A 16,501-nucleotide genomic window follows, 5' to 3' on the forward strand; every position below is an offset into this window, starting at 1 on the left:
GGGAAGATGGAGTTGTCCCGGGAACTATTGGCATTGGCCGCAGTTACTGCCCTGACTGGGGAGTGTTGGAGGGAGTTTATCCCCGCCCCGCCCCGCTCACTGCCTCCTCCAGCCCACTGCCGCCACACACTCCCCCCCCCCGCACCACCTCGGCCCCTGGAGCCCACTCCCCCCTAACCCCATCCATCCATCCCCCGCCCGGGTCCGCCCCCCGCTCACTGCAGGCCGGCCCCGGCCCCGGCCCCCAGCCTCTCCCCGCCCGCCCGGGCCCGGGCTCAGCCTCCGCTCACCGGCCGCCATCGCCTCCAACCGCGGCGCCGCTCCGCTGTTCCCGCCTCATCCACTCGCCATTCTGATTGGTCCCCAGCGCCGCGCGGGGCGGGGCGGGGCGGGGCCCCCGCGCGGGGCGGGGACGGTTGGGCGCGCGGGAAGTTTGAACCGGATGACCCAAATATACAAACAAACCATTTGTGGTCAATCACAGCATGAGAAGGAATAGAAGCGGGAAATCAAATCAATGAGTTGTGTGCAGCAACAATCCTGAAAGGAAGTGTGAGCTTGGACAGATAAACAAGGGCAAGGAGCAGCTTTAAATACGGCCAAAAGATAAAGTCTGTCAATGCTGGGAGTGTGGGGCTTACTGAGGGAATGAGAAACAATGGTGGCACGGATTTAACAGCACTGACAAACCTGGCTGGGAATTGTGCAGGAGTGCAACATAAACATCAGATTGCAATGTTTTCAGGAGGGGCAGAACAGGAGCAAGAGTGCAAGACAGGGTGAAGGAGGGAATAGATTCTGCAGGGAGCTGATGTGCACAAAAAATAAGTTCAGACAAAAAAAGACAACAGCAGAAAAGAACCGAGATACAAGGAAAGTTGCGGGGGACCTCTCTACTCTTTACACCTTTTAGGCTCTCCCTAAAATCTACCTCTTTGACCGAGCTTGTGGAGCGTCTTGGGACGTTTTACATTAAAGGCACTATATAAATACAAGTTGTTGTTGTTAAGGAGCATCTTGAAGGAGGAACGAGGTAGAGAGGCGGAGAGGTTTAGGCAGGGAGTTCCAGAGCTTGGGGCCAGGCAACAGAAGGCACGGCCACCAATGGTGGAGCGATTATAATCCGGGATGCTCAGGAGGGCAGAATTAGAGGAGCGCAGACATCTCGAGGGGTTGTGGGGCTGGAGGAGATTACAGAGATAGGGAGGGGCGAGGCCATGGAGAGATTTGAAAACAAGGATGAGAAGTTTGAAATTGAGGCATTGCTCAACTGGGAGCTAATGTAGGTCAGCGAGCACAGGAGTGATGGGTGAGTGGGACTTGGTGCGAGTTAGGACACGGGCTGCTGAGTTTTGGTTGACCTCAAGTTTACGTTGCCAATATAGATGATAAATAGGAGGGGGCCAAGGATAGATTCTTGGGGGGGGAACCAGAGTTAACATGCAGGAGTAGGAAGAGAAACTATTCTCTGGCAACGGTTAGATAGATAAGATTGAAACCAGGTGAATGCAGTCCCACCCAGCTGGTCAACGGTGGAGAGGGTTTGGAGGATGGATTGGTAAATCATGTCAAAGTCTGCAGACAAGTCAAGAAGAACAACATAAAGACATTACGGTTACAATGTACAACGTCACAGGAGATTGGCTAATTTTTAAAAAGAACCTTGTCTTGTGCAATGAGGATTGGGCGGATTGTACACTGGGTGTCAGCTCACAACAGCAGTTTTACACAAGTTGAAAATCTTACGTATTTGATTCAATGTATATTTTAACCTGTTGATGTTAGATGAAGAAACCAGATGTGAATTGGTTTGCCTGGGCCTATCATAGCGACTGCTGATTGCACATCTTAATTTGTAGTTTTTGGAGCTTCGTGTTTTGGTGTTTTTCATTCCTGCTTGTTACCTGCTGATTCTCACGTTCTCCACCTGTGCAGTTGTGATCTGTTGGTGGTTGATGAATATGAAATTTAATCCTATTGGCTGGGAGAACTTTGCATATGAGAAGGTGTGACAGCCAAAGTGTGACACAGGAAATGTGACAGTCAAACAGGAAATGCATCCTGTGCACCATTTTTAATAGGTTGCCAGTGGATGTCCTGTGTTACTCACAATAAGTCAGAGAATGCTCTGTTTTATGGAGCAATATACATGAACCTTTCGTTAACTTCAAATAGCGATTCATTTTAAAGTGGCTTTTCTCCCTACGACTGACGGTAGTTTCAAGCTGGTGACCATGTAGATGGCAAATGCCCTGGTTACTGGTCATTTATTTCAGTCTAGTTTTAAATAGTATCCATGAGCTGAGCATTGAGAGATTGTACAGGGAGGTGCCACAGTAACCAACAGGAAGCTTACTTCATTGTAGAAAGAGACAGAACATGGGCATTTTAAAACAGGTCACTTATTAACGTTGGGTGGGGCCGAAATTGCCCCTTCCGATAAAGCCTCTTGCTGCCTGAAAGCAGCGGCTATGGGGCGGCGCGGAATGGCCGGGGACTCACGGCGGACTGGCCGATGTTCGTGGCATTGCCCTCAAAGGTTTTTGCTGCATTGTGAAGATCCGCCCCGCTCCAGCAGATGCGTCGTTAACGATGTCATCCGAGCGCGCACCGCATCGGACCCGCCCCGGAAGGTAAATTCATTCAAAAAGTCTTCCAGCCGCCTGTCGATGCCAACGACAGTTTTTTGGGTCGGTACACAGTGCTAGCTCAAGACCACCAGCAGCCTTTAAAAGCGTGTTGCATGTCGCAGCATTCTGCACTGACCCTCCCACTCCAGATATTGGGCGAAATGGAGAGAAGGCAGGGTGCACAGGAGGCAGATGCTTGCCAGCAGCAGGCTGCAGAGGGTGAGGAGCAGCAAGAGCATGAAGGAGAAGGCAATGAGGCAGCTGCCATCGGAAGACGTGAACATAGACATGGCGGGGAGAAGGCCCTATCGTCCAAGGGTGTACAGACAGCAGTTCTCATACATGGACCTGACGGATGACCAGTGTCTCCGGAGACTTCGATTCCTGTGCAATCTCCTGCAGCCAGACCTCCAGCCTCGAACAAAGTTGAGGACAGCGCTGACCGTTGCATCCAAGGTGACCATAGCACTCCATTTCTATGCGACTTGATCATTCCAAGCTGCTACAGTAGACATCTCGAACATTTCACATTTCACCGCGCGTGGCTCCATCATTAAGTGACAGATGCTCTCTATAAGAGAAGGAGGGACTAGTTATCCTTCCCGATGAGCAGGGACAAACAGTTGGTGTGGAGACCGGATTCGGGAGGTGTGTGGGCTTCCCCAGGGTTCAGGGTGACATTGACTGCACCCACGTCGCAATGAGGGCGACACAGAACAATCCCGAGATCTTCAGAAACTGCAAGGGATTCCACTCCCTCAATGTGCAGCTGGTGTGTGACACCCCACCACAAAATCATGGCAGCTGATGCCTGGTATCCTGGCAGCAGCCTCGTTGCTTTCATCCAGCGCCAGAGCGGTGCGCCTGACGTGTTTGTTGGACCAAGCCAAGGTTGCGGCTGGGTCCTTGGAGACAAGGGCTACCCACTGTGCACTTGGCTGCTGACTCCCCTTCACAACCCCAGGACTGCTGTGCAGCAAGCCGGCAATGACTCTCATTCAGCCACCAGCTGCTTCATTGAGCAGTGCATCAGAATCCTTAAACAGAGGTTCCGTTGCCTGGATCACTCTTCCAGTACTCGCCTGAGCGGGTCTCCCTATTCGTGGTCGTCTGATGCATGCTTCATAACATGGCAATCATGAGGGCACAACCATTGGAGGACGAGGCACCAGTATCAGCTGAGGAGGAGGACCAGGAGGAGGAGGACCAGGAGGAGGAGGCACAGGACCAGTACCAGGAGGAGTAGGAGGTCCAGGGTGAGGAGGAGGCACAGGAGCACGATGCACAGAAGGAGGAGGAGGCGCAGGAGGAGGACCAGGATGCGGGTCGCTGGCCAAGCTGGAGGCAGCGTCGCCATCCAAACCCTGCAAGGGAAGTGCAAAACCATCTCATTGTTGCTCGTTTCTGATGAGTTCATGCGCACTTCACCCTTCACCTGTGCATCTCCATGGCCAACCCAATGAGCCCTTTCACACATCATTGCCCACAGTGAAATGAGACACCTGCACAGATATTGAAATACAAAATAAAGATTTATTACACAAGAAAGAATGGTGCAAAAAAACATACACCATCAATTATCATCCTTGTGCATTTGCTTATTCTTACACAAACCTATTCTTGAACTATGCCCCAGTGTCTCGCCTGTGGCTGCATCATGCGTCTGGGAAGGCTGCTGTGTTTCAGGTGTAGAAGCTGCAGATGTCCTTCTAGGACGCCCTCGACCAGCTCTTTCCCTGGAAGTGCCAGCTGCAGACTGCACCGCATCCTCCTCGGTGCATTCAGTCAGGATTGGCTGGGGCGATTCCATGCTTGATGGCAATGGCGGACTGAGAGGTCTCAGCTCAGGACTACTGAGAAAGCACATCAGAATCCTGGTCCGAGGAGCCTGCTCCACTCCCCCGGGGCAGCACCTCACCACCCCCACCAATCAGCTGGAGCACAGGTCAGTGGTGTGGCACGACACCGGAAGTTCCCCGTGGACCGTGGTGGACCCAGCCGCGATGGCAACAGTCAGATCTCGCTTGGCATCCAGCTGAGACTGCATGAGAGCAGATACAGTCTCGATGTCACCAGAGACTACAGCAGTAAGATGCTCCGTAAGACAGCAGCATGAGCCTGGAGCAGCTGAGGGAGAGTTAAACATCAGCGTCTCCGGGACAACGGAGGCAGCGCGAGCCTGGTGCACCTGTTCGGCATGTGGCGTGGGTAATGGTGGCGGCCACTCTGACTTCTCCCACAATCCTTCGAGAAGCTAAAATGGAGCAGGGCACCAGCATGTTTCATCCCATTCCCTCATCACACCTCAGATCTCCCACCACCTCTCCTGAAGGCACTGCTCAGTGCCGAGCTTACAGCTCACACCCCACCATAGGCAATTAGGCCCATACAGTAGTGCCTGGTCTCCAATCGTCTCGGACCACCTTGCCACTGGACCAAGACCTTGCTCTGCTAAGCCCGTGTGGTAGCCGGTGTGCAGTGGCCACCCCACCGTAAAAAAACTCACGCACATGTATCTTCCACCCTTCAAATGAAGTTTGGGACTTGGAACATCCGGCCCCTCATGGACAACCCCAACAGCGACAGACTGGAATGCCGCACCGCCATCGATGCCCGGGAACTTAGAGGCTTCGATATCGACAGTGCCGCCCGAAGCAGATCCGGCCAGATCAAAGAACAAGGTGGAGGTTACACCTTCTTCTGGGAAGGCAAATGGTCTACAGGGCTGTAGTGATACCCGCCCTCCTATATGCTCAGGAGACGTGGACCATATACAGTAGAGACCTCAAATCGCTGGAGAAATACCACCAACGATGTCTCCGCAAGATCCTGCAAATCCCCTGGGAGGACAGACGCACCAACATCAGTGTTGTCAATCAGGCCAGCATCGAAACACTGACCACATTCGACCAGCTCCATTGGGCAGGCCACATTGTCCGCATGTCCGACACAAGACTCCCAAAGCAAGCGTTGTACTCTGAACTCCGACACAGCAAGCGAGCCCCAGGTGGGCAGAGGAAACATTTCAAGGGCACCCTCAAAGCCTCCTTGATAAAGTGCAACATCCCCACTGACACCTGGGAATCCCTGGGCAAAGATTGCCTTAAGTGGGGGAAGAGCATCCGGAAGGGCGTTGAGCACCTCGAGTCTCGTCACCGAGAGCATGCAGAAAACAAGCGCAGGCAGCGGAAGGAGCGTGCGGCAAACCAGTCCCACCCACTCTTTCCTTCAATGACTGTCTGCCCCACCTGTGACAGAGACTGTAATTCCCCTATTGGACTGTTCAGTCACCTGAGAACTCACTTCTAGAGTGGAAGCAAGTCTTCCTCGATTTTGAGGGACTGCCTATGATGATGATATTGCCTGTTTTGAACAAAATTAAAAACAGTTATCTGCAGTAATCTCGTGTAAAATGTGACAATTCAGACATTGAGTTTATCCCGGGCATATCTGAGCCATACAGACTGGTAGGTCTCAGGATTGTGTGAATCAGAATCGTGGAAATTCATGGCACAGGAGGCAATTCAACCCATCGTGTCTGTGCCGGAGAACTAAGAGCTATCCAGCCTAATCCCACTTTCCAGTTCTTGGTCTGTATCCTTGTAGGGTATGGCACTTCAAGTGCATATCCAAGTACTTTTTAAATGTGATGAGGGTTTTTGCCTCTCCCAGCCTTTTAGGCAGTGAATTCCAGAGCCCCACTGCTCTCTCAGTGGAAAAAGTTCTCAACTCCCCTCTAGTCCTACCAATCACCTTAAATCTATACCCCCTGGTTGTTGACCCCTCTGCTAAGGAAAATACAGGCAACTCTCGATTATCCGGGTCCCACGGGGATTGAGCTATTTCGGGTAAACGATTTTTCCGTTAGGGCGAGTTTACATTTATAAGTTAAAACTTGAATGAATCAATACAAACAGTAACAAAAGATAGACATTACCAGCATGCATGTACAGGTTCTGTGCCTGGAACCCGGTGCCAGCACCATCCCTGTTCCCAACGTCAGCGGCGGCCGCGAGAGACAGCGGCTGCAGCAGCGCGCACACACCTCAGCAAAGTAAAGGCAGAGGAGGGTGATTTTTATGGTGAGTGAGAGAGTGTGTGAGAGAGAAAATGTGCGAGATTGTGTGTGCGAGAGAGAATGAGCAAATATAAATGAGCACAGTGTTTGGAAGGCGATTTTTCCAAATTATTTGGAGCTGTCTTTTCACTTGTTAGCCACAGAATTTTAAATCCCGATACAACGGTTTCCCGTTGGATCCGTGTACGGATAATCGAGAGTTGCCTGTAGGTCATTCCTATCCACTCTTATCTTGGCCCCTCATCATTTTATACACCTCAATAAGTCTCCCCTCAGCCACCTCTGTTCCAAAGAAAACAACACCAGCCTATCCAATCTTTCTTCATAGCTAAAATTCACCAGTCATGGAAAAATTCTCGTAAATTTCCTCTGCACAATCTCTAGTGCAATTACATCTTTCCTGTAATGTGGTGACCAGAACAGTATGCTGTGCTCTAGCTGTGGCCTATCAAGTGTTTTAATGCAGTTCTAGCATAAGCTCCCTGCTCGTTTATTCTATGCCTCAGCTGAGAAAGGAAAGTATCCCGTATGCCTTCTTAATCACCGTATCTGCCTGTCCTGTTACCTTCAGGGATCTGTGGACATGCATTTCAAGAACCCTCTATTCCTCTACACTTCTCCGTATCCTACCATTTATTGTGTATTCCCTTGCCTTGTTAACCCTCCCCAAATGGAATGTCTCACACTTCTTCATTGAATTCCATTTGCCACCTTTCTGCCCACTTGACCAGTCCATTGGCATCTTCCTGCAGTCTGCCTCAGTGCCAACCACATGGCCAATTTTTGTATCATCTTCAAACTTCTTAATCATACCTCCTATATTGGAATCTAAATCATTGACGCATACCACAAAAAGCAAGGGACCTACTACTGAGCCCTGCGGAACCCCATTGGAAACAGCCTTCCAGTCACCAAAACACCCGTCGACCATTACCTTTTGCTTCCTGCAACTGAGCCAATTTTGGATCCAACTTGCCACTTCCCCTTGGATCACATGGACTTTTACTTTCCTGACCAGTCTGCCATGTTGGACCTTGTCAAATGCCTTGTTAAAATCCATGTAGACAAACGCACTACCCTCATCAACCATCCTTGTTACCTCCTCAAAAAATAATCAAGTTAGTCAGACATGACCTTCCTTTAACAAATCCATGCTGATTGTCCTTGATTAATTCAAGCCTTTCTAAATGATGATTAAGACTGCGTCTCACAAATGTTTCCAACAATTTTCCCACCACCGAGGTTAGGCTGACTGGCCTGTAATTACTTGCTCTATCCCTTTCTCCTTTTTTAAACAATAGTACAACATTAGCAGTCCTCCAGTCCTCCAGCCTGTAGCCTGAGAGGATTGGAAAATGATGGTCAGAGCCTCTGCTATTTTCTTCCTTGCTTCTCCTAACAGTCTGGGATACATTACATCCGGGTCTGGCGATTTATCTACTTTCAAGGATATTAAACCCCTTAATATTTCCTCTCTCACTACGGTTATTTCATCTAATATTTCACACTCCTCCCCCTTAACTACAATGTTTGCATTGTCTCTCCTTTTTGTGAAGACAGATGCAAAGTATTCATTAAGAACCATACCCATATCCTCCATCACAATCTTCCTTTTTTGGTCTCCCACAGACTACTCTTTCTTTAGTTATCCTCATGCTCTTTATATAGTTATAAAACATTCTTGATTTTACTTGCCAATATTTTTTCATATCTTTGCATTCCTAATTTTTTAATTTTACCCCTGCACTTTACTCCTCTAGGCTTTCTGCAGTATTTAGCTCTTGGTATCCAACATACACTTCCCTTTTTTGCCTTATCCCACTGTATGTCCCTTGACATCCATGGAGTTCTAGATTTGGGAGTCCCACCACTGCTCCAACACTGATTTACCTTTGTTGCTGTTTGAAGTCCACTTTTGCTAAGTCACATCTCGGCTTAGTAAAATTGGCCTTTCCCCAACTGAGAACTTTTACTCTTGGTTTAACTTTCCCCTTTTCCATAACTACACTAAATCTAACTGAATTATGATCACTATCACCAAAATGCTCTCCCACTGATACCCCTACCATCTGTCCAGCATCATTCCATAAAACTAAGACCAGAACCGCCCCTCTCTTGTTGGGCTTGCAACGACTGATTAAAAACGTTCTGCTGAATGCATTTTATGAATTCTGCACCCTCTGTACGTTTTACACTGATTCTATCTCAGTTCATGTTAGGGTAGTTGAAATCCCCTATTGTTTTTGCACTTCTCAGAAATGTGCTTATATTTGCTCTTGTATCTTCCTCTGACGATTTGGGGGTCTATAGTACACTCCCAGCAGTGTGATTGCCCCTTTTTTGTTCTTCAGTTCAACTCATAAGGCCTCATTTGATGATCTTTCTAACGTATTATCCCTCCTCACAGCTGTAATTGTTTCCAATATTGCGAGTACCCCTTCCATTTTTTATCCCCCTCTCTATCTCGTCTGAAAATCCTGTAACCAGGAATGTTTTGCTGCCATTCATGGCAAGTAGAATCAGGGACAACCCAAAGATGTTTTATAAATACATTAAGAGCATGAGGATAACTAGAAAAGGAGTGGGGCCTATTAGATACCATAAAGTAAATCTGTGTGTGGAGGCAGAAGATGTGGGTATGATTCTTAATGAATATTTTGCATCTGTTTTCACAAAAGAGAGGAGCGATGAAGACTTTGCAATGAAGGAGGAGGAGTGTGAAATATTAGATGAGATAGACATTGTGAGAAAGGAAGTATTAAGGGGCTTAACAACTTTGAAAGGGGATAAATCCCCAGGCCCGGATGAAATGTATCCCTGTTAAGAGAAGCAAAAGAAGAAATAGCAGAGGCTCTGACCATCATTTTCCAATCCTCTCTGGCTACAGGTGTGGTGCCAGAGGACTGGAGGATTGCTGATGTTGTACCTTTGTTTAAAAAGGGAGAAATGGATAGACCAAGTAGTTACAGGCCAGTCAGTCTTAACTCAGTGTTGGGAAAAATCCTGAGGGACATGATAAATCTTCATTTGGAAAGACAGGGATTAATCAAGGATAGTCAGCACGGATTGGTTAAGGGAAGGTCATGTCTGACTTACTTGATTGAATTTTTTGAGGAGGTAACGAGGAGGGTCAAAGAGGACAGAGTGTATGATGTAGTGTATATGGATTTTAGCAAAGTTTTTGATAAGATCCCACATGACAGACTGGTCACGAAAGTAAAAGCCCATGGGATCCAGGGCAAAGTGGCAAGTTGGATCCAAAATTGGCTCATGGGCAGGAAGCAATGGGTAATGGTTGATGGGTGTTTTTGTGCCTGGAAGGCTGTATCCAGTAGGGGTCCGCAGGGCTCAGTGCTGGATCCCTTGCTTTTTGTGGTATATATCAATGACTTGGTCTTGAATGTTGGGGGTATGATTAAGAGGTTTGTAGATGACACTAAAATAGGCTGTGTGGTTGATAATGAAGAAGCAAGCTGCGGATTGCAAGGCGATATCAATGTACTGGTCAGGCGGTTGGAACAGTGGAAAATGGATTCAATCCGGATAAGTGTGAGGTAATGCATTTGGGGAGGTCTAACAAGGCAAGGGAACACACAGTAACTGGTACGACACTGAAAAGTGTAGAGGAACAAAGGGACCTTGGAATGCAGGTCCACAGATCCCTAAAGGTAGTAGGCCAGGTAGATAAGGTGGTTAAGAAGGCAGAGAGAATACTTGCCCTTGTTAGTCGAGGCATGGAATACAAGAGCTAGGAGGTTAAGCTTGAACTGTAAAAGCACTGGTTAGGCCGCAGCTGGAGTACTGTGTGCAGTTCTGTCACCCCATTACAGGAAAGGAGGGTAGCTAATGTAACACCACTTTTTACAAAAGGAGAAAGAGAGAGAAAACGGATAATTATAGACCAGTTAGCCTGACATCAGTAGTGGGGAAAATTTTGAATCAATTATTAAAGATGAAATAGCAGCGCATTTGGAAAGTAGTGACAGGATCGGGCCAAGTCAGCATTGATTTATGAAAGGGAAATCATACTTGACAAATCTTCTGGAATTTTTTGAGGATGCAACTAGTAGAGTGGAGAAGGGAGAACCAGTGGATGTGGTGTATTTGGACTTTCAAAAGGCTTTTGACAAGGTCCCATACAAGAGATTGGTGTGCAAAATTAGAGCAAATGGTATTGGGATAATGTATTAACGTGGATAGAGAACTGGTTGGCAGACATGAAGCAGAGAGTCGGGTTAAACGGATCCTTTTCTGAATGGCAGGCAGTGACTAGTGGGGTGCCGCAGGGCTCAGTGCTGGGACCCCAGCTATTTACAATATATATAAATGATTTACATGAAGGAATTGAGAGTAATATCTTCAAGTTTGCAGATGACACTAAGCTGGGTGGCGGTGTGAGCTGTGAGGAGCATGCTAAGAGGCTGCAGGGTGACTTGGACAGGTTAGGTGAGTGGGAAAATGCATGGTAGATGCAGTATAATGTGGATAAATGTGAGGTTAGCCACTTTGGTGGCAAAAACATGAAGGCAGAATATTATCTGAATGGCGGCAGATTAGGAAAAGGTGCAACGAGACTTGGGTGTCATGGTACATCAGTCATTGAAAGTTGGCATGCAGGTACAGCAGGTGGTGAAGAAGGCAAATGACATGTTGGCTTCCATAGCGAGGGGATTTGAGTATAGGAGCAGGGAGGTCTTACTGCAGTTGTACAGGGCCTTGGTGAGGCCTCACCTGGAATATTGTGTTCAGTTTTGGTCTCCTAATCTGAGGAAGGATGTTCTTGCTATTGAGGGAGTGCAGCGAAGGTTCACCAGACTGATTCCTGGGATGGCAGGACTGACATGAGGAGAGACTGGATCGACTGGGCCTCTATTCACTGGAGTTTAGAAGGATGAGAGGAGATCTCATAGAAACATATCAAATTCTGACGGGACTGGACAGGTTAGATGCAGGAAGAATGTTCCCGATGCTGGGGGAGTCCAGAACCAGGGGTCACAGTAAGGATAAGGGGTAAGCCATTTAGGACCGAGATGAGGAGAAATCTGTTCACTCAGAGAGTTGTTAACCTGTGGAATTCTCTACCACACAGAATTGTTGATGCCAGTTCGTTAGATATATTCAAGAGGGAGTTGGCCCTTACGGCTAAAGGGATCAAGGGATATGGAGAGAAAGCAGGAAAGGGGTACTGAGGTGAATGATCAGCCATGATCTTTTTGAATGGTGATGCAGGCTGGAAGGGCCAAGTGGCCTACTCCTGCACCTATTTTCTATGTTTCTATGAAAGATGTGATTGCACTGGAAAGGGTGCAGAGGAGATTTACAAGAATGTTGCCTGGGCTGGAGAATTTTGGCTTTGAGGAAAAATTGGAGATGCTGGGTCTGTTTTCTTTGGAACAGAGGAGGCTGAGGGGAGACCTGATTGAGGTGTATAAAATTATGAGGGGCCGAGATAGAATAGATAGGAAGGACCTGTTTCCCTTTGCAGAGGGGTTAACAACCAGGGGACATAGATTTAAAGTAATTGGGAGGAGGTTTAGAGGAGATATTAGGGGAAATGTCTTTACCCAGAGGGTAGTGGGAATCTGAAACTCTCTACCTGAAAGGGTGGTAGAGGCATTAACCCTCACCACATTTAAAAAATACTTGGATGTGCACTTAAAGTGCCGTAACCTACAGGGCTACGTTCCAAGAGCTGGAAAGTGGGGTTAGGCTGGATAGCTCTTGGTCGGCCGGTGCGGACACGATGGGCCAAAATAACCTCCTTCCATGCTGTAAATTTCTATGATTCTATACGTAACTTTCCCTTGATTATTATGGTCTGTTTTCCCAGAATTAATGTGACATAGCTCTTGTTGGAAAACATCAGAGCCAATAATTTGCTTAACCCTTGAAACCAATGGAAAATGTTGAATCAGAAAATGAAGTGTGCTGGCTACTTTTAACCTGGTTACAATACTCAGTGTGACCAAAGGAGAGGATTTGTGTGTGTGCGGCTGTGGGTGTTAATGATTTAGTAAAAGCTGTTCATCACCACACAACATTCAATCCATCACCGTACTGGGCTACTGATGGCCCGTTACCACACTGGGCTCATTGCTCTCGGTCTATTCCAGGCAGTGTTGCTGCTATGGATCCATTTTAGGTGAAGGTTTCCCACAGTTTCACCATTTATACAAAAAGTGACAGATATTACACGCATTGTCTCTACCCTTGCCAAGTGTGAGAGAAACATACCTTTAAGCTCACTGTATATGGACTGATCCAATTCCTTCATTGCCTGACAGGGTACAGCAATGATAGAAACATAGAAAACAGGTGCAGGAGTAGGCCATTCGGCCCTTCGAGCCTGCACCACCATTCAATAAGATCTTGGCTGATCATTCACCTCAGTGCCCCTTTCCTGCTTTCTCTCCATATCCCTTGACCCCTTTAGCAGTTAGGGCCATATCTAACTCCCTCTTGAATATATCTAATAAACTGGCATCAACAACTCTCTCTGGTAGAGAATTCCACAGGTTAAGAAGTTTCTCCTCATCTCGGTCCTAAATGGCTTACCCCTTATCCTTAGACTGTGACCCCTGGTTCTGGACTTCCCCAACATTGGGAACATTCTTCCTGCATCTAACCTGACTAGTCCCGTCAGAATTTTATATGTCTCTATGAGATTCTCCCTTCATTCTTCTGGATCCCGGGAATCAGTCTGGTGACCCTTCGCTGCACTCCCTCAATAGCAAGCACGTCCTTCCTTAAATTAGGAGACCAAAACAGCACACAATACTCAAGGTGTGGTCTCACCAAGGTCCTGTACAACTGCAGCAAGACCTCCCTGCTCCTATACTCAAATCCCCTTGCTATGAAGGCCAGCATGCCATTTGCTTTCTTTGCTGTCTGCTGTACCTGCTTGCCTAACTTCAAAGACTGATGTACCATGAGACCCAGGTCTCGTTGTACCTCCTCTTTTACTAATCTGTCACCATTCAGATAATAATCTACCTTCCTGTTTTTGCCACCAAAGTGGATAACCTCACATTTATCCACATTATACTGCATTTGCCCATTCACCTAACCTATCCAAGTCCCCTGCAGCCTCTTAGCATCCTCTTCGCAGCTCGCTCTGCCACCCATCTTAGTGTCATCTGCAAACCTGGAGATATTACATTCAATTCCTTCGTCTAAATCATTAATGTATATTGTAAATAGCTGGGGTCCCAGCATTGAACCCTGCAGCACCCCACTAGTCACTGCCTGCCATTCTGAAAAGGACCCGTTTATTCCCACTCTTTGCATCCTGTCTGTCAACGTCTCTATCCACGTCAATATATTACCCCCAATACCATGTGCCTTAATTTTGCACACTAATCTATTGTGTGGGACATTGTCAAAAGCCTTTTGAAAGTCCAAATACATCACATCCACTTATTCTCCCTTATCCACTCTACTAGTTACATCCTCAAAAAGCTCTAGAAGATTTGTCAAGCTTGATTTCCCGTTCATAAATCCATGCTGACTTAGACCGATCCTGTCACTGCTTTCCAAATGTGCTGCTATTTCATCTTTAATAATTGATTCCAACATTTTCCCCACCACCGATGTCAGGCTAACTAGTCAAAAATTCCCTGTTTTCTCTCCCTCCTTCTTTAAAAAGTGGTGTTACATTAGCTACCCTCCAATCCATAGCAACTGAATCAGAGTCCATGGAATGTTGGAAAATGACCACCAATGCATCTTCTATTTCTAAAGCCACTTCCTTAAGTACTCTGGAGTGCAGACTATCAGGACCTGGGGATTTATTGGCCTTCAGTCCCTTCAATTTCCCTAACACCATTTCCTGACTAATAAGGATTTTCCTCAGTTCCCCCTTCTCGCTAGACCCTCGGTCCCATAGTATTTTCGGGAGGTTATTTGTGTCTTCCTTAGTGAAGACAGAAACAAAGTATTTTTTCAATTGGTCTGCCATTTCCTTGTTCCCCATTATGGATTCCCCTGATTCTGACTGCAAGAGACCTACATTAGTCTTCACTAATATTTTTCTCTTCACGTATCTGTAGATGCTTTTGCAGTCAGTTTTTATGTTCCCTGCAAGCTTACTCTCATACCCTATTTTCCCCCTCCTAATTAAACCCTTAGTCCTCCTCTGCTGAATATTAAATTTCTCCCAGTCCTCAGGTTTGTTGCTTTTTCTGGCCAATTTATATGCCTCTTCCTTGGATTTAACACTTTCCCTAATTTCCCTTGTTAGCCACGGCTGAGCCACCTTCCCTTTATTTTTACGCCACACTGGGATGTACAATTGTTGTAGTTCATCCATGTGATCTTTAAATGTCTGCCATTGCCTATCCACCGTCAACCCTTTAAGTATCAGTTGCCAGTCCATCCTAGCCAATTCACGTCTCATACCGTCGAAGTTTCCTTTCTTTAAGTTCAGAACCCTAGTCTCTGAATTAACTGTGTCACTCTCCATCTTAATGAAGAATTCTACCATATTATGGTCACTCTTCCCCAAGGGGCCTCACACGACCAAATTGCTAATTAATCCTCTCTCATTACACAAAATCCAGTCTAGGATGGCCTGCTCTCTCGTTGGTTCCTCGACATATTGTTCTCGAAAACCATCCCTTATACACTCCAGGAAATCCTCCTCCACAGTATTGCTACCAGTTTGGTTAGCCCAATCAATATGAAGATTAAATTCACCCATGATAACTGCTGTAACCTTATTGCACGCGTCCCTAATTTCCTGTTTGATGCCATCCCCAACCCCCATACTACTGTTTGATTGCCTGTACACAACTCCCACGAACGTTTTCTGCCCTTTGGTTCTTCGCAGCTCTACCATATAGATTCCACATCATCCACGTTAATGTCCTTCCTTACGATTGCGTTAATCTCCTCTTTAACCAGTAACGCTACCCCACCTCCTTTTCCTTCCTGTCTATCCTTCCTGAATATTGAATACCCCTGGATATTGAGTTCCCAGCCTTGGTCACCCTGGAGTATGTCTCCGTAATCTCAATTACATCATATCCATTAATATCTATCTGTGCAGTTAATTCGTCCACCTTATTGCATTAAGTTTACCAGCGGTTTTTGTGATATTAATCAGATACTGATCAATAAATCCATGTGTAAGAGGTTATTCCTTCTATTCAGGTTAATATAATGTGAACTGTATTTACTGGTTACATTGAGCTGGGTTCCGTTCCCGCTGATATCGCCCCACACTTTACAGTAGTAGGCGGCAGTGTCACTGGGCTGCACGTCTGTGACTGTCAGAATGAAGCTGTTATTGGAGGTGTCTCTGGAAGGCTGGAGATGGTCAGTGGAACCTGGGCTCCCTCGTGTGCTGCCACTTGCCTCATGTGTTAAAACCCACTCCGTATCTTGCCCCGGTAGTTGCCGGTACCAGTGGACATCAGTGTCACTCACTCTGGCGTTCCGCATGGTGCACTGTAACCGTGTCATGTGACCCTCTGTGACACGTTCCAGGCTCGGAGACTGGGTCAGGACAGGGACAACTGCACCTTAAAAACCGGTCTGAAGGTTACAAAGTGTCCCCGGTATTTAAAGGGCCAGTCCAGGCAGTACAAGTTAGACGGAGATCAAAGATTGCAATCCTGGAGCAGTGCGGTTAGTCAGTTACTGATTCCGATCCAAAATGTGGAAAACCTGTGTTGTGAACCCTGTCTTTTATTTGAACAAGTTCACCAATAGAAGAGAAGGTTCTTTTTCTTTTCATTCACCGGCTGGCGTGGGCACGGGTACAATGGGCCGAATCAGTGTCCTTCGGTGCTGT

General features: G+C 47.1%; 1 long non-coding RNA gene and 1 pseudogene across 2 annotated transcripts in view; both read right to left on the reverse strand.

The window, feature by feature from the left end:
• LOC139245694 (uncharacterized) overlaps nt 1-369 on the reverse strand; it is a 46,786-nt gene extending 46,417 nt beyond the window's left edge. For both annotated transcript variants that reach the window (XR_011590066.1, XR_011590065.1), the window contains exon 1: nt 291-369. This is a non-coding gene — a long non-coding RNA (uncharacterized lncRNA). The remainder of the gene's footprint in view (nt 1-290) is intronic.
• LOC139245689 (uncharacterized) overlaps nt 1-16,501 on the reverse strand; it is a 304,862-nt pseudogene that overhangs the window by 253,345 nt on the left and 35,016 nt on the right.

Source organism: Pristiophorus japonicus, unplaced genomic scaffold (genome assembly GCF_044704955.1).
Source record: "Pristiophorus japonicus isolate sPriJap1 unplaced genomic scaffold, sPriJap1.hap1 HAP1_SCAFFOLD_231, whole genome shotgun sequence".
Lineage (NCBI taxonomy): Eukaryota > Metazoa > Chordata > Chondrichthyes > Pristiophoridae > Pristiophorus > Pristiophorus japonicus.